Raw genomic sequence first — 18,882 nt, 5'->3', positions numbered from 1 at the left:
ACCCCTAATCAAAAGATATGTGGAAATCCTAACCACCAGTACCTCAGAATGTGACTTATTTGGAAATAAAGTCTTTACACAGGTAATCAAGTTAAAATGGGGTTATTGGGATGGGTCCTAATCCAACATCTCTAGTGTCCTTATAAAAAGAGGAAATTTGGATACAGAGACAGACATGTACAGAGGGAAGATGGTATGAAAACACAGGGAGAATGCCTGCCATGTGAAGATGGAGAATTGGAACTCTGGGTAAGGAATGCCAATGATTGGCAGCAAACTACCAGAATTTAGGAAGAGTCAAAGAAGGATTCCCTTACAGGTTTTAGAGGAAAGCATGATCTTGCTTAAGCCTTGATATCAGACTTCTAGCTTCCACAACTGTGAGACAATATATTTCTGTTCTTCAAGCCATCTAGTGTGTGGTACTTTGTGATAGCAGCTCTATGAAACTAACACAATGTTGTTCCCCTTTTTATTCTATTAGAAACTTCTGTAATGAACATTCTTATACACATTCTTATTATTATTTCTGTAGAATGGATGCAATTTATGAATCATAGTATATGTATATAATACATATTAGTATGTGTATTATTCTTCTTGGGCTGACAAAACAAATATATCATAGACTGGGTAGTTTAAACAATATGATTCTAATTTTCACAATTCTGGAGGCTGGGAAGTCCAAAATCAAGGTGCATCAGATTCAGTTTCTGATGAGAGTCCTACAGGTCTACAGAGGGCTGCCTTCTTGTTGTGTCATCATGGCCAAGAGAGAGAGAGGCAGGGAGCTCTCTGGTGTCTCTTCTTATAAGTACATTAATTCTATGAAATTAGGTCACTACACTCACAACCTCATCTAACCCTAATTACCTTCCAAAAGTTCCATCTCTAAATATTATCACACTGGGGGTTAGGGCTTCAACATATGAATTTTGGAGGAATACGATTTAATCCATAGCATTCTGCTTCTGGTCTCCCAAAATTCATGTCTTTATTTCATGCAAAATACAGTAATTGTGTCCAGTTAACCCCAAGTCTTAACTCATTCCAGCATCTACTCTAAAGTCTAAGGTCCAAAGTTATTTAAGTATAATTTAAAATCCCTCTCTGGCTGTAAACTTGTCAAATCAGACAAATTATGTACTTCCAAAATACAATGGTGGGAGAGGCATAAGATAGACATTCCCATTCCAAAAGAGAAATAGAAAAGAAGAGGTGAGGCATGCCAAACAAGTCAAAGGCCTAGTATGGCAAATTCCATACAATCTTAATCTCTTTTGCTGAATTCCCACCTCCCAGACCCACAGGGGCATGATCCTACCTTTTCGACCCATTGACATGGTGTTCCCATCCCAAAACTCTGCTGTGCAAAGCTGGTTCTTAAGACTCCAGGGAGCCCTGACCCCATGGCTCTGCAGGGTAGCCCCACCCCTAATACCTCAGGGAGAACCCATCTGGCCTCTTGTAACCAAAGTGGTGGACTCGCCCTTTGGAAGAGAGGAGGCAGCTCTGATGATCTTTGAATTGCCTTCGGGGTCATTCTTCCCTTTTCTTAAAGACCAGACAAGTGGACATTCTTTGTTTTTGTTTTCTTCCTTAACATTTATTTGTTTATTTTGAGAGAGAGAGCAAGAGTGAGAGAGTGCAGAGGAAAGGGGCACAGAGAGAGAGAGAGTGAGAGGAGAGAGAATCCCAAGCAGGCTCCATGCTGTCAGCACAGTGCCCAGTATAGGGGCCTCAATCCAACGAACCATGAGATCATGACCTGAGCTGACATCAAGAGTCAGATGCTCAACTGACTAAGCTACCCAGGTGCCCTGACCAGTGCACATTCTTAGCTGAATAGCTCTACTGTCTGGTCCTATAGGATCTGGGAGTTCTGACATCCTTCCTTCATTGTGTCTTGTTTTTTTTTTTTTTTTTTTCTTTTCTGTCCCCATTAGATCCTACTGCCAATGTTTCTGCCAATAAAATCTCATTTCTATTCCTGGCTTCTGCTGAGATGACTGATTAAATCCATGAGTCACACCTATGGTCTTTTCATCTAATGGTTGTTCAGCCACACCTTTACATTCTGTTCAGAACAACTGTTCTTTTTTTTTTTTTTTTGCAATATGTATAAATTGAATTTTCTAAAGCCCAGCTTCCTGTTTGCTCAATAACTACTTCTTTAATTTGTCTCCTTCTTTTTGCATTATACTATAAGGAGTCAGGGAAACCAAGCTGCTCCTTCAACACTTTGTTTAGAAACCTCCTTGGCTAAATATCCAGTTCCATTGCTTATAAGTTCTTTCTCCTACAAAACATAAAGCATGATTCAGCCACGTTTTTCCCCCATTTTAACAAGGGTCTCCTTTCCTACAGTTTCCAATAAGCTGTTAGTCATTCCATCTGAGACCTTACCAGAATGGCCTTTAACATCCATATTTCTATCAACATTCTGTTCACTGTTATTTATGTATTCTCTAAGGAGATAGAAGCTTTCTCTCCCACTCTCCTCTTTTCTTTCTGAGTTGTCATCAGAATTTCCTTTAGGGGTGCCTGGGTGGCTCAGTCAGTTAAGTGTCTGATTCTTGATTTTGGCTCAGGTCATGATCTCATGGTTGTGAGATTCTCTCTCCTTCTCCGTCCACCCCTCCCCTGCTCATGCTCTCTCTCTCTTTCTCTTAAAAAAAAAAGAAAAAAAAAGAAAAAAAGGAATTGCCTTTAATGTCCATATTTTTAGAATGTACTTACTCCAAAACTCTTCCAGCCTCTACTTATTATGCACTTCCAAAGCTGCTTCCAAATTTTTAGGTATCATAGTAGCATCCCACTTCTTGGTACCAAAATCTGTATTCATCACCTTGGGCTACCATAACAAAATACCATAGAATGGGAGACTTAAGCCATAGAAATCTAATTCACACAGTCCTGGAGACTGGGAAATCCAAGGTTAAGGTGGCAGCCAATTTAGTTCCTGGAGAGGGTCCTCTTCCTGGCTTGCATATGGCTGCCTTCTTGCTATGTCCTGGTAGAAAGAGGTGCAGCAAACTCTCTTGTATCTCTTCTTGAAGAACACTAATCCTAGCAGATTCAGGCCCTACCTTCACAACCTCATCTAACGCTAATTACCTCTCAAAAGTTCTATCTCCAGATATCATCATCACACTGGGGTTAGGGCTTCAACATGTGTATTTTGGAGGCATACAATTCAGCCATAGCAGAGTACCTATATAATATGTGATAAGCTTCCAAAATACCCCATTGACATTATTGTCAGAAGAAATGTCATCTTTTTGGGGATTGGGCCTGTAATTGCAGGTTCCATAGGAAACCATTTCCCTCTATAGTAATTATTATACCACCTGGATGTTTTAATCTCAATTATGTGTGAATGGGCTGTTATTGTTTATCTGTAACATTGGCATCTTAGAGAATAGCCACACCTTTGCAGTACTCAGCCCTTGGACAACTTCTCCTAGCTGTATATGCTATACCCTTATTCTTGGTTCTTCACGAGTACTCCCTCCTCACTCCTTTCTTCCCTATCCTCACAAAGATGTCAAAACTTGTTTTTTGAACTGTAGTATCAATGATTTACACAATTTTAATGATTTAGCCAAATGTGCTTTTTCTTTCACAAGATTCGCTTTTTAGGTCTGGGATTTTAAATGTTAATAAGCAGAAAAAAGGAGGGTTTGGAAAATGGAGGATCAGCCCAAGTACACTTAAAAATTAGATACAGTTGGGGCACCAGGATGGCTCAGTCGGTTAAATGTTCAACTCTTTTTTTTTTTTAACTTTTATTAAAAATTTTTAAATATTTATTTTTGAGAGAGAGAGAGAGAGAGAGAATGAAAGTGGGGGAGAGCAGAGAGAGAGGGAGACACAGAATCTGAAGCAGGCTCCAGGCTCTAAGCTGTCAGCACAGAGCCCGATGTGGGGCTCAAACCCATGGACCAAGTGATCATGACCTGAGCTGAAGTCTGACGCTTAACCAACTGAGCCAGCCAGGCACCCCAAACATCCAACTCTTGATTTTGGCTCAGCTCATGATCTCATGATGTGTGGGATAGAGCCACACATGGTTTGTGGGATTGATCTGTCCGCATGGAGCCTGCTTGGGATCCTCTCTCTCCCTCTCTCTCTGACCCTCCCCAGTTCACATGCATGCTTTCTCTCTCCCTCTCAAAATAAATTAACTCAAACAAAGTAGATATACAGAACCTCTAGTCCTTGCAGGCCTGATTAGCATGGTATTTCCTACGTTCCCTCCATTTCTGAAACTTTAGGCCATATGTAATACAATGTGTTTATGGTGATTGTCCTATGTTTAGGTATCTGTGAGCTCCTCACTGTCTGTGTTCAGCAAAAGCCAAAAAAAGAAGAAGAGGATAGTTCAATATGGAGAAGGTGAGTGGACAAGTGGCTGAGAACCTCATCTATTTCTCAGCTCATTCTAACTCTTTATTCCCCTGTTGCTCTTTGGACATGTAGTAGGCAACACATGTGGCTTGCGTATGGAGAAAATTCTTGGAGGATAAGCTACGAAAAGATGTTGAAGTCCAAACTCACCTTCAAAGAAGGCCTTGCATGTTTCCTTTCCTCCCACTTCAACCCCTCTCTTCTAAGGGTCTCTCATCTGCTTTTGTTTCCTTGTCTTAAGGCTTTTTCATTTGCTGCTGACAACATAAACTATAAATTTAGTAAGGGTTTGGTTGAACTTTGGCATAAAACTGAAGCACAGCTGTTTCCTTTCTCTTGTGCTTTTTTTTCTCCTCCCCATCATTTTTTCCTTTAAGTTTGGACATTTAATGTTTTTAAAAATTAGCCGAATATCTATATTTTGTAACCAGAATTGGTGTTTGAAAAAATCAGTCATATTTTTCCTTATAAGCACTGGCATACCTGAATGTTCTAGAACTCTAGCTACTCACTGTAAAATATGAAGAAAAATGATTGTTGGGCTGTTTTCAATGGAAGTGTCGCTGTGGCAGGTTTTTTTTTTCCTTCTTCTTGCACACACCTCAGGAAAGAAAATACAGAAACACCCTTTAGACTACTCTCTTGAGAAGTACTCTTTAGGCTCAGAATAACCCCAAACAAGCAAAACCTTTGTGTTTAGCAGAGAGTGGGTCTGGAGGAGAAGAGGATGTTGAAAAAGATGCAGAACATTGGGCTCTTCTAAGAAAGAAATTCTGTGCTTTTAGTGTCTTCAAAAGCTGTTTACCAAGGGAAAGGATGGTAGAACATGTACTCATTACAGGGGTTGTTTGATTCTCTAAGTCTGACTTCAGTTTCTAAGGTGAGTGGCTTGTGCAAATAAAACTAAAATTACCTCACATTTCTGTGTGCAATATTTTTCCTTCCTTTTCTGCCTGTGGTTGGCACTCCAGTTTGGGATGAGTTTGTAAGTAAAGCACTAGTTGTATAGACAGTAAATACTTCCAGAATAGACCAGGGCTTTTATAGTCCCAGGTTCATTAGTTCACAAGAAATCTTCATTTGGTGAAGCAACATGTATTTTTGATATTTTGATATTTGTTCTTTTTTGGAAAGACATTATTCCCATGGAATACAGGACTCTAGTCACCATGGAATTTTTATATTTACAACTATCTTTTGCAAATTTTCTAACTTCTTGTCTTGTCATGATTTCAGATTCAATCTGTCTAAAACCAAATTTGTCAGCTTCCTCTGGTTCCTCACCAAATTTCTTCATTTACTGAGGGAAAAAAATGGGCTGAGGGAAAAAAATAGCACTGGGCTAGGTGCTAGGACTATACTGGTGAATGACTTGATAAGTCTCAGCTCTGATGGAGCTTACATTCTGACAGGAGAGATCAGAGAGTAGGCAATAATTATGGCAATTAATGGCTATGTAATTACAATTGAGGCACATGCTATAAATGAGATGCACAGGTGGCATGGGCAAGTTCAACTAGGGGAATCTGTCCTAATCTGGGGAGTCAGGAAAACGTCAATAAGGAAGCAATGTCTGAACTGAACTCTAAAACTGACTAGATGCTCCTTGATGGAGATACTAAGGATGTATTCAGGGGAGTCAATGACCAGTGGAAAGGACCTGAATTGTGAGGAAGCATGATGTGTTAAATAAACTTTTTTTAAAAAGGCAAAAAAACTAGGGTTTCTGGAATAGAGAATGAAGGGAGAGTGATAAAAAATTTAGTCTAATTAGGTAGACTTAGAGCATGAATATCTTTGAGCCTTATGGAAGATTTTAAATTTTATTCTAAGAGTAATAAAAGACATAGAAACATTTGAAGCCGGAGAACGATATAACATCAGATTTGCTTAAAAGGAATAAAATAGGAGCACCTGGCTGGCTTAGTTCGTAGAGCAACTGACTCTTGCTCTCAGGGTCATGAATTCAAGCTCCATGTTGGGTATAGGGATTACTTAAAATAAAAGAATTGACTGCTATGAGGAGAAAGGAAGTGAACTCTGATAGTTAGGATTTTTGTTCATCTAGCACAGTATCCCTTTCCCTCCACTTCCAGTAACAGAACCCCTCTGTAGGGATCCCCTTCCATGTGATTTGAGTAGAATTGACTATCCCTCATTCCCCATCACAGGGATGGGAACAGAACCCATTTAATTTATAACCAATCAGAGTTTCCTGTTCTCCTGGCCTCAGTGTTTGGTTCAGGGGTGGGCACATAACTCGTTAGACTAATCAATACTCTCTGTAGGACTTCTGCTCAAACTCTCAGGAAAGAGATAATCCCTGTCTCTCTGGAGTTACTATCTATAAGGACCACCTCAGATCATCAAGGAAAAGATCAGCCACCTTTCCATCATTTGAGGAGAGGCATCTGAGAAGAAAGATGGGGTGGGGTGCCTGGGTGGCTCAGTTAGTTGAGTGTCTGACTTCAGATCAGGTCATGATCTCACGGTTCATGGGTGTGAGCCCCATGTCGGGCTCTGCACTGACAGTGAAGAGCCTGCTTCAGATTCTCTGTCTCCTCTCTCTGCTCCTACCCCACTTGCATGTCTCTCAATCTCTCTAAAAATAAAATAAACATTAAAAAAAAACCAACACAAAGGGAAGCACAAGAGATGGAGAAAGACAAATTCCTGAACAAAGTGGGCAAATCCATAGGTCTAGTCATGTCTACTTCACTTCCTCTTTTGTTATATGATCCAGTGAATATATTTCCTTTTTTTTTTTTTTAATAATCTAGTTTGGACAGAATTTCTGTCATTTGCAAAGAGTACAGACCAATTCCAGAGGTAAGAGTAAATGCAGGGAGATTGATTTGGTAGTGGTACACATGAGAGATGATGAAGGCTTGGACTAATGTGGTCATAATGCAGATGGACAGAAGCCAACACATTTAAAATCTATTTAGGAGACACAATTGGCAGTATTGAGTAATTGATCAGATCTGAGAAGTTGAGGGTGAAGCGAAAAGAGAAATGTAAAAAGTATTTGCTATTTTTCTGTCTTGCATATCTGACGATGCCATTTGCTGAGATAAGAGACATCTAAGGAAGAGTAGTTTGGGAACAGTGGTGAAAGGAGGCCTTTAGTTCAGTTTTAGTCTTGTTGAGTTTGGGCTTCCTGAAATATGCATGCTTGTTAATGGCAGTATTATTCTATTAATCACTTTGACTTAACACTATTACCTTTGACTTACCTTTCATTATCATTCTTGCAAACCCAGGAAGATTTTAAGGTCTCTATTTTTAAAAAATCATTTTACTGAAGCATACTTTAGCTCTCCCAAATTGCATACACTTTACATGTATGGTACAAGTTGTGACACATGTTCACACTCATGTAACCATAAACACAATCAAGACACAGAACATTTCCATCACCCAAAAGTTTCCTTTGTGCTCATTCCCCAGCTATTTCCTGCCTCTCCAAACCTTGGTTCCAGGCAAACACCCATCTTCTTTTCATTACTACAGATTAAATTTGCCTTTCCTAGCCTTTCCTATAGATGGAATTATATAGTATGTACTCTTTTGTGTCTGGATTCTTTTATTCAGTGCACTGTTTTTTGAGATTCACCCATTTTATTGCTGAATTATTCCATTCTACAGATATACTATGATTTGTTTGTACTCTCCTGTTAAATGTTTGAATTGTTTCTAGATTTTGGCTTTAGAAATAAAGCTGCTGTGAGCTTGTCACGTATAGGTCTTTGTGTGAATATGTGTTCTTACTTTTCTTGAGTAAATACCTAGGAGTTAGATTGCTGGGTCATATGGTTCTTACCTTTTTTCTCCTGCCTTTATAGGAAATTGACAAAATGTTTTCCAAATGGCTATACTTCCCCAGTGTGTGAGAGATCCAGTTACTTCCACATTCTTGTCAATACTTGGTATTGTTATTCTTTCTAATTTTAGCTGCCCTACTGCATTTATAGTGGTTATCTCATTGTGCTTAAATTTGCATTTTCCTGATAACTAATGATGTTGAGCATTTTGTGAGGTGCTTATTTACTATTTATATGTTTTCTTTGGGAAGTGTTCAGATGCTTTGCTCATTGTTAAAAAAAACATCTTTTTATTTTGAAATAATTATAGGCTCACGGGAAGTTGCAAAAGGAGTAATAGTCCCATGTATCCCTCACCTAGCTTTCTAGCAGTGACATCTCATGTGGTTTATATAGTATCAAAACCAGAACATTTATATTGATATTACTGTTCACAGACTTTATTCAGTTTTTGCTTTTCATAAAACCTGCATTCATTTTTTTTTGTATGTGTATGTGTGTATGTGCATGAGTGTGAAGTTCTATGTAATTTAATCTCATGCATAGATTCATGTAATCGCCACTACAATCAAGGTGCAGAATCTATCACTACAAAAGAACTTCCTCATGTACTTTGCATTTACACACCCTTCCATCCTTTGTCCCTGTCTTCTAGCAATGAGTCTGCTCTGTATCTCCATAATTTTATCATTTTGAGAATATTATATAAGTAGAATCATACGGTATGCAACCTTTTGACATTGTCTTTTTCACTCAGTATAATTCCCCTGAGATTCATTCAAGTTGCATCTATCAATAGGTGGTTCTTTTTGATTGCTGTGTAGTATTACCTAGTATGATGGATTTACCACAGTTTCAATACTCACTCATTGAAAAGACATTTGTTTGTTCCAGTGTTTGGATTCTTATAAAGCTGCTGTGAACGTCCATATACAAGTTTTCATGTAAGCATATGTTTTTGGGGCTCCTGGGTGGCTCAGTTGGTTGGGCAGCCAACTTCGGTTCAGGTCATTATCTTGCGGTCTGTGAGTTCTAGCACCGAGTTGGGCTCTGTGCTAACAGCTCAGAGCTTGGAGCCTACTTCTGATTCTGTGTCTCCCTCTCTCTCTGCCCCTCCCCGCTTGCTCTCTGTCTCTCTCTCTCAAAAATAATAAACATTACCAAAAAAACCTAAAAAACAAAACAAAATAAAACAAAAAAACCCACATAGCTTTCCTTTTGGATAAATGCCCTAGAGTGTGATTTCTTGGGTTTATGGTAAGTGCATGTTAATTTCACAAGAAACTACCAAACTTTTCCTGAATGGCTGTACCATTTTACAGTCCCACCAGCAATCTATAAAAAATACAGTTTCTCTGCATCCTTGCCAGCATTTGGTATCATCACCTTTAAAAGAATTTTTTTAGCTGGTTTACTAATGGGTAGTGATATTGCCCATATTTTAAAATTTTCTTTAAATGTTTATTTTTGAGAGAGAGACAGAGCATGAACAGGAGAGGAGCAGAGAGAGAGGGAGACACAGAATTTGAAGTAGGCTCCAGGCTCTGAGCTGTCACTTGACGTGGCGCTCGAACTCACAAACTGAACCATGAGATCATGACCTGAGCTGAAGTTGGATGCTTAACCAACTGAGCCACCCAGGTGCCCCATTGCCCATGTTTTTAATTGGATTGTCTTATTATTGACTTACAATGGTTCTTTATACATCCCAATACATGTCTTTTATGAAATAAATGTTTTCCAAGCACTTGTCCCAGTTTGTGGTTTGCATAGTTACTTTCTTAACATGTTTTAAATAGCAAGGTTATTAATTTTGATAAAGTCCAATTTACCAATTTTAAAATTCTCTTTTTCATGCTTTTTTTGTGTCATATTCAAGAAACATTTGTTTAACCCAAGGTCAAATAATATTCTATTTTTCTTCTCATACTCATGTAGTTTTCTTTTCTTTTCTTTTCTTTTTTCTTTTCTTTTTCTTTTCTTTTTTCTTTTCTTTCTTTTCTTTTCTTTTCTTTTCTTTTCTTTTCTTTTCTTTTCTTTTCAGAGAGAGAGAATGAGCAAGGGGATGGGGGGGGAGAGAGAGAGAGAGAGAGGGAGAGAGAGAGGAGAATCCTAAGCAGGTTCCATGCTGTCAGTGAAGATTCTGACTTCAATAAAGAAATTAGGGGCGCCTGGGTGGCTCAGTTGGTTAAGCATCTGACTTTGGCCCAGGTCATGATCTCGTGGTTCACGGGTTTGAGCCCCGTGTTGGGGCTCTGTGTGGACAGCTCAGAGCCTGGAGCCTGTTTCAGATTCTGTGTCTGCCTTTCTCTCTGCCCCTCCCCTGCTCTCACTCTGTCCCTCTCTGTCTCTCAAAAAAATAAATGTTAAAAAAATCTTAAAACAAAATTTAATTCCTTTTATAGAGTTATGCCTACTCACTACTCACATGTCTATCTGACTGACTTTTGGTGGACTAAACGTCCCACAATGATATATTGGTTCCCCTCATTTCATCATATATTTGCTTAGTGTCTACTATGAACCAGGGATGATGCTCAGCCCTGAGAACATGATAATAAGAAGTCCTTGAATTCAAAGAATTATAATCCAGTGGATCAAGCAAAGATATAGAGTTAGGAGATGTGGGTTGATTCAGGCTTTACCACTCTGAACTTAGGCGACTTGACTAAAAATTCTTTGAACTTCAGCTTTCTCATTATGTCAAAAGACTGTAATGACAGTAGTAATAATAATAATAGTAATAATAATGGTCAGTTCACAGGAATGTTGTAGTAACTAAATAAAATAATATTTGTGAGGAAAAAGGTAGTTGTTATATTGCGGCACAAATGCTAGTTATTCTTTTTTTTTTTAAGTTTATTTATTTATTTTTGAGAGAGACAGAGACAGTGTGAGTGGGGGAGGGGCAGAGAGAGAGGGAGACAGAATCCCAAGCAGGCCTGGTGCCTGCCATCGGGCACAGAGCCCCATGTGGGGCTTAAACCCATGAAACAGTGAGATCATGACCAGAGCTGAAACCAACAGTTGGACGCTTAACCGATTGAGCCACCCAGACGCCCCTGCAAGCTATTGTTCTTAATAACAATGTACTGAGATAGGCAAGAATCGATGTCATTACCTCTAACTTTAATAGCTTTGGAAACCAATGTCCAAAATGATTCAGTACCTTGCGCAGAATCACACAGCTGGTTTTGTGGGGTGCTCATTTCGGAACAGAGGTCTCTGCATTCACCCCCTCTTGTACCGCAAGATCTTATACATTCCTGTTTATAAGGGCAGCCCGTCTATTTTAAAAATTATTCTGGAACACATCTGAAAAGCCATAATGTGAGATTAAAAAAAAATAAAACCTCTGTTTTGCATTTATCTTGGCAGCTTGGAGAGAACATATTTTTCTGGGCATGTTTGGAAATGGATGATAGTTTTTGATTCTTATCCATATCCTCCAGGCTTTCTTTGGGACACTTCAGAGATTATCTTTGGGATTCAGAAAAGCCTAATGTCATTTTATTTATCAAATCTTCAGGGTGTTAGAAGTTTTGGGTTTTATTTTCCTGTCTGCCATTTCATTATAGCTATTATTTTTCATATATAATATTCATAACTCATTTTGTTGAAGAAGGGATTTCATTTTATGCCAATAAATATGTCTGACTATTGGAAGAGAGAGAAGTGTCTGAGCTGTGAGTGCTGGCAAGAATTATAAGACATAGTAGAGTAAAATAGAACATGGGGATTATGTCATTGTGCTCCTCCGTATAAACTGCACGATTGAGAAGAAAATGGGAATCATCTTCTGCTGAAATTCATCTTGGAAACATCTTCAAAAGCATGTTGGAAATGGATGATAAAATTAAAAGGACATAGTTTATTTTATTTGGAAAATCATAATCCCTTGTGAGAGATCTGGGTAAAAAGACTTTATAGTTTTGGCTTTGTTCAAGATTCCTTGACTCATTGGGTGGCTTGAGAAATTGATTTAATTCCCTTGAACACACTGTCCTTGAAAATTTGAATAATCATAGCTTGTAACACTGTACTTGGCATTTGGGAGTTAATTATATTAATGGCTGGTGTTTATTGTATGATTACTATGTGCCAGACCACATGCTAAACATGTTGTAGGTATCACTCATTTAATCCTCTCCATACTCTGGGAAGGGTGTACAATTATTGTTTCTATTTTATAGATCAGAAAACAGTGGTAGGAATTTTTCAGTGTATTATAATCATATGTTTACATGTTGGTCTTTTCCTCTGGACCTGCATTTATAAAGCGTAGGCATTGAACTCTTACGGCATCTGCCACGGCTAGCAAAGACTCTGGTTCATACGTAGTCAATAAATATGATCTAACCTGTGCTTCAGGAAACCACTGTGTGTAGGATGAACAGAAGTGCAGAAAGATGAGCAAAAGAAAGAGCTGACACTTTTTCAATTGTTTAGGCAAAACCAAATAATGTATATTTGGATGACGTATGTAGAAAAAGAAATGTAAGGGGAAATGAAATGATAAATAGTTAAGTGATTAAATATTTTAAAAGTAGTAAGAATCTGTACATCAATTAATAAAAAATATCATTGGATATTAGAGCTTTGAGTAGTGATTTGAAGAAGAAATAGGATAAACAGTATGAGGATAATACAAGTTGCATTTTCTAATAAGTAAATGATTTTAACAGCTATTTAAAAGTCTGTCTAATTTCAACATCTGTATTTATGGCTATTGATTGATTGTTCTTTTCTCTTGAGAAATGTCAAGATTCTCCTGGTTCTTCATATGTTGAATAATTTTGGATTTAATCCTGGACATTTTGAATGTTTGTTTTAAAACTCTAGGTCTTGTTTAAATCCTATGGAGGATGTTTGTTTGTTTATTTGTTTTAGCAGGCAATCAAGCAGGCAAATTGAGGTTTGGTTGCAATTTCCTACTCTGCCTTTGTTCGTGGTGATTCCAAAATGAGTTGTTTTCAAAGCTTTTCCTGGACTACTTGGGTCAGTCCCATTCATATTAACACCCAGAGAGCAGTCTGAGGCTTGGGCAGCAGTCCACCCTGTAGATCAATTCTGAGTGCCTTCCGTATGTGGTTTAGGGTCAGATCCACTCATGTGCAGCTCAGGGATGGACACAGGAGTTCGTACATAGTATTATGATCACTTTCTTGAACTTGCTTCTCTTCATGAGAATCTTTCCTGCTCCTAGTCACCCTCTTCCTGGTCTTCTGATGGATAGCCACAGCTTTAGTTTTCCTGGTTATGCACTTTCTGCAACTGTGTCTGCTACTGGGACCAAGTAGTGAGAGGTCACAGAGAAAAGAATGACAGGGATTTCTCTCACACTCTTGGATCTATGGTTCCTCTGGCCAGAGAGGAGCGTTCCTTCCTTCTGAGTTGTAGGCATTTTCTGAGCTATTGATACTTCTGTGCCAGGGCTTGGGACAAGAGAGGGAAAAAAACCCAAAGCATTTCCCCAATTTTTTCTGACCTATAATAGGCCATTTTCTACTCATCAGACAAGAAAGACAGGGCTTCTCCTGGAACACTTTCTGTATGCACCTGTTATATTTCTGGATTTCATGTTGCCTTTGAGTCTACACTGGAAAAAAAGTAGATTTAAAGAAAAGAGAAACTCACCCCCAGTTTAGTGGTTCTCAGAGATCTGTTTGTCTTGCCCAATGAACTTGCTATCATTTCCTTTTCAAAGTCCTCAGGTAGCTGCTCCAGATACCTTCTCCAAGGGTTTTAGTTGCATTCAGAAGGAGAGGCAGGGTGAGGTATGCTTTCTCCATCTTATTTGGAAAGCAGAGAGTGCTTCTTTGTTCTAAAGTGTTTTAATGTAGGGTTCCTTAAGATGAAGGACTTTCTCTTATATGACTATAATGTAATCAAAATCAAGAAACTTAATATTCTTATAAAATCATTTTCTAACCCGCAGTCAATATTAAATTCTATAAGTTGCCCCAATAATTTCCTTTATAGTCATTGTTTTCCTTGATCAAGGGTCTCTTTAAAGATCATGCATTGAATTTAGTTGTCTTGACTCCTTTTTCTCCTTTAATCTTGTATAGTTCTTTTGCCTTTCTTTGTCTTTTATGACCATGGCATTTTAAAGAGCACAGGGCAATTATTTTGTAGGATATCCTTAAATTTGTGTTTGATGTTTCCCAGTGTTTAGGTTCAGGTTAACTATTATTGGCAGCGATGCCACACGTGAGATTCTGTGTTTTTGTTTTTGTGTTTTTTTAATGTACACCATCGGAGGTAGATAATGTCTATTTGCACCATTACAGTGTTGTTATCTTTGATCCCTTGGTTAAGGTGTTGGTTAACAGTTTTTTCTATTGTAAAGTTACTATTTTTTGTGAGGGTTTTTAAAGGCTGGAGTTTGAATATGATCATAAGATTATAAGGAAAACTCTAGTGTTGTCGAATAAAATGTTTTGCAATAGGGCTCTTGGGTGGCTTAGTTGGTTGAGTGACAGACTCTTTATTTCAGCTAAGGTAATGATCTCCCAGTGGTGAGATCGAGCCCCATGTCAGGCTCCATGCTAGGTGTGGAGCCTGCTTGAGATTCTCTCTCCCCCTCTCTCTGTCCTTCCCCTGCTCACACATGTGCATGCTCTCTCTCTCTCTCACTCTGAAAATAAATAAACATTAAAAAAAGAGAATGCTTTGCAATAATGGAATGATCAATTCTGCACTGTGGAATATGGTAGCCATTGCCACATGGCAATGCTATTCAAAATTTCTTGAGCCTAGCACTGTAGCCACTAAAAGTGGCTAGCACAACCAAGAAAATTTAAAGTATATTAATTTGAATTTCAAAAATTCCACAGAGCACCCTAGCCTACCATATTCTTTCTTTTTTTTAAGTTTATTTTTGAGAAAGAGAGAGAGAGAGAGAGTATGCACATGCGAGCAGGGGAGGGGCAGAGGGAGGAAGAGAGAGAAAGAGTCCCAAGTAGGTTCCACACTGTCAGCACAGACTCTCACACAGGGCTCGATCTCCCATGAGATCATGACCTGGGCTGAAATCAAGAGTCAGAAGCTTAACTGACTTAGCCACTCAGGCACCCCTACACTACCATATTCTAAAGAGATTTTTTTTTTTAATACTTTGGTTTTCTGAAATGCTCTGAGGGAAAAAAGAAAAAGAGTACCATGATCAAATAAGTTAGGGATCATTCTAGAGGGCATACTTGGAGAAACACAAATACTATATGCTGCCATCTAGAAATCTATACATTGTTTTTCATTTGGCCTAGTGCTAAATTTAGTAGGTAAAATTGTCAGATAATTACTCTGTGAGTCCCGCACAACTTCTTAACTGGTTTGTGTTAATGACTTGCTGAACAACATAGCCAAGTCAGCAGCAATGGTGGGATTTATATCTAGGCCCTTATCTGACTCGAAAAGCTGAAGTATTTCTGGCACACCAGAAATAGTAATGAGAAAATGGTATTGAAGTTCAGATTGCCTCATAAAATTTTGTCTAAGGTTGATGAAGGCAAGAATTCCTCAAAGGCATGTTACATAGTATTTGGATTCCATGTTAGCAATGCAAAAACAGGAAATGTTTAGCATTCACAGAATGTGGTCATCGTAGTCTTTTTTAGGGAATTAATATTAATATTAATGGCCCCTGTCTAGCCACAGCATAGCTATTTGAGGAGGTGTTTCTTTCTATTTAAATAGACAAAATCCCAGAACAGAGTAGTAGGTTAATGCCTTAGTCAAAGTCATTCAGAGCAAATATTCTCATGCAAATATAGTTATCACAAAAAGGGTCTAAGTGTCTCTCAAAATCACATACAGAATCAGTTACTGAAGGAAATGTAGGATGGTTAGAAAGCATGAGGGAAGGAGGCTTGGAGAGGCGCGAAAAGAGAACAATACGCAGAGAAAAAGAAATCTTGAGCCAGAGACTAGAAGCAGCAATTGGCTGGTTTGAATTAGAGAGGAGTGAGCAGTATACATTGTCTTCATTCTTTTTCTTCAGTGGAAGTTCCTTTGGGAAACTCTTTGCTGAGCCAGGCTGGAGAACTTTCAGTCCTGTAACTGTAAGTGTTGTTTTAACTGGCTTACCCCAGTGGTTGAGAGCTGTAGTTTGAAGATTTTTCAAGCAAAGGAACTTTGTCTGGTTGATGAGTTCAAAATTCAGATACAATCTTGAAAGTGGTAACAAGCCACTATTTTTGTCTGAAGCTGTAATTCTTGAAGGTAATTGGGTTTAGAAGCAGAAGTATTTGGGAGATTGATTTCATCCTCAATAAAAGTACATTTTACTTTCTTTTAAGGTGCACAGTGGAAGTTGTGACCCAGAAATGCCCCTATAAGACATTACAGATGGCTATTTTCATGTGCTGTTTGGCATATGTTCAGGAAAACCACAGGGGAAAATTGGCTCTGAGATGCTTGTGCTTTAAGGTATACGCTGCGATACTTTGTAAAGATTCATTTTCTTGCCAAATATAACATTCAGTTACCAACTGGAAGTGTAAAAGTTCATATTTTCATGAAAATCTTACCAATGAGTTTAACAGGCCTGCTTAATTAGGTTTCATTTTTTCCATTCTTCAGTGCCTACTTAATTTACCACTAGAGGGCATTGTTGACAGTGATATCAAGGGAAAGCAAAACAAAGAATTTTGCCTAAATGTATTCTGAGATCTTTTTTTAAATTTTCATTTCAGCCAGTAAATAATAATGTGCATTCAAAGGCTGATTTACTTGCTGTTTTGCTATTATATTTCACACCCCAGATACTTCTAGACTTTTTTTGGGGGGTGCATTAATTTAATAAAAGATAAATCCTTGCACAGTTTTGTTCTGGATTTCTCACAATGTGAGAAAAGAAAAGTTTGCCTCTTTGGAGTTTATTGTATTGGACAATATCCTTAACTTGCAAGTAATAGAAACCAAGTCAGGAATGCTTATGTAAAAAAAAGTGGATGGGGTAGGGGGAATTTATTGTCAAGAAACAGAGATGGCTCATGGGCTGTGGCTAACATAAAATCTGGAAACTATAGACTTGTCAGGACACACTCATTGTCTTGTGTCTGCTTCTCCGTCGTTACCTCATTCTGTTCTCTGTATTTCAGTACTCTCTGCTTCTTGAATTCTCATCGCAAAATATGCCATTTGAATGAGTAAAAATGACAAAAGATCTTTTGTTACCTAAGAGTAGGCCATCCCAGCATTCTATGAAGCCAACTACCTCTGAATGGTGTAATATGTGAAGTGATCAGCGGTTCCCGTGGTTGTGGGCTCCCTTCCATATTACTTTCATGGCGAAGTAGGTCTTCCGGTTGGATGCCTTGTTGTGTGGGTTTCCAGGCCTAGGGTTGAGGTGCTCCATAAACCCCTGATAGTGGTCCTGGCTGAAACTCTGCAGGGAGGAAAGGGAAACATATACCTGAAATAATGTATCTATTCCTGTGAAGGTGAATGGCTGGTCTTTTCAACATGGAGAAGATCCATGTAGCCAACTTGTTACTAAGTGGCTGGTTGATTTCTCCAAGGAATGATGCCATATTGGGGCTTCACTGTTGTTCTGTTGCTGACAAGTTAAATATTCAAAGTCAGCAGTAGCTATTTGGCATTGGTAAGCAGGGTCCATGCTCTTGGGCTCACACATAACTTCTGTTTCTGCCACCATGTCCACTCTGTTCATGTGTCCATCATACCTACTCTGGGTGACTGATGACAAGACTGGCTAGAAGATCAAGTGGCTAGTCATTTGTTTTCTTGGCTATTAAGGGCTTTTTCCATGGTAGATACTTTCTAGCCAGTACCCACATGTAATACACAAGTCTTGACACTTTATGCTATTATCTTTGTATGTCTATCCACAGACCTCCTTGTCTCTGATCTTCCAGTTTTTTCCTTCCAGTTTCCTAAGTAGATAATCAGGCTATTGGCCACTGCTGTGGCATCTCTATATATTCTCACCTTGGGGCACTTCTCCTTCCACCCAAAGTGAATGACCAGCTGCTCACAGCTCTACCATTGGGAAGATTTCCCTCTCAGCTGTCTTACCAAGTCTAGCACAGAGATGCTTAAGCTTTAGTTTGCTTTAGAAACATCTGGAAGCCTTTTTAAAACACTGCTGGGATAACCTCGAGAGTTTCTGATGTGTAAATCTGGGATAGGAATCAAGACTTCATTTCTAACAAGTTTCTAGGTGATGTGGATATAACTGGTCTGGGGCTATACTCTGGAAACCACTGCTCTAGAGATTATAATATGCATCCTTAATTTATTAGAGTCTTTGAGGACTATTTTACCACTTAATGAACAACGTAAAAATCTCTAAAATTTCCCTTATTTTATAATGGCCTTTTTTTGGGGGCTATTTTTATCTTGTATTTTACTTCTACCTATATTATAAACTCCACCTCATGTATTGTTTCTATCATTAAAAATTTTTTTAATGTTTACTTATTCTTGAGAGAGAGAGAGAGAGAGAGAGAGAGAGCGCTAGGGAGAGGGGGCAGAGAAAGAGAGGGAGACACAGAATCCCAAGCAGGCTCCAGACTCTGAGCTGTCAGCACAGAGCCCAATGCAGGGCTCAAATTCATGAACTGAGAGATAATGACCCGAGCTGAAGCCAGACGCTTAACAGACTGAGCTATCCAGGAGCCCC

Source organism: Panthera pardus, unplaced genomic scaffold, assembly GCF_024362965.1.
Source record: "Panthera pardus isolate Hobbes unplaced genomic scaffold, ASM2436296v1 HiC_scaffold_6, whole genome shotgun sequence".
Taxonomy (NCBI): Eukaryota; Metazoa; Chordata; class Mammalia; order Carnivora; family Felidae; genus Panthera; species Panthera pardus.
The sequence above is the reverse complement of the archived record's forward strand: the minus strand, read 5'-3'. Positions refer to the sequence as shown.